Source organism: Charadrius vociferus, unplaced genomic scaffold (assembly GCF_000708025.1).
Source record: "Charadrius vociferus isolate BGI_N301 unplaced genomic scaffold, ASM70802v2 scaffold90, whole genome shotgun sequence".
Classification (NCBI taxonomy): domain Eukaryota; kingdom Metazoa; phylum Chordata; class Aves; order Charadriiformes; family Charadriidae; genus Charadrius; species Charadrius vociferus.
In genome coordinates this window covers 7,576,799-7,577,171 of record NW_009647222.1, presented here as the reverse complement: position 1 = coordinate 7,577,171, position 373 = coordinate 7,576,799, and positions in this window count along the sequence as shown.

The window sequence follows — 373 nt, the reverse complement described above, 5'->3', positions numbered from 1 at the left end:
TCTCACATTTCGGTGAACTCTTTATTCTCCTCTGATTTTTTTTCTTTTTTTTTTTTTTAACCTGAAGAATAATCAGTTTGACATTAGCCTCACACAGCAGACCCCAGCCTCATCCCCCACACTCCAGCCACACTCCTTTACCTCCCTGCAGCCCTGCTCCCACCCTGACTCGGCTGCTTTTAATCTCTGTTCCTACCTCCTTTCCCCTCTGCATTACGCGTTGAGCGGGGCAAAACGTAAAAACAAGCAATGCGTTAGCTAACCAAGTTCAACCCATTTTTATTTTGGCAAATAAAAGCGGCTGGAACTCGGCCCGGCCTCCCCAGCTAGCACCGGGGCGGGGGAGGGGAGGGGAGGGGAGGGGGGAGACGGG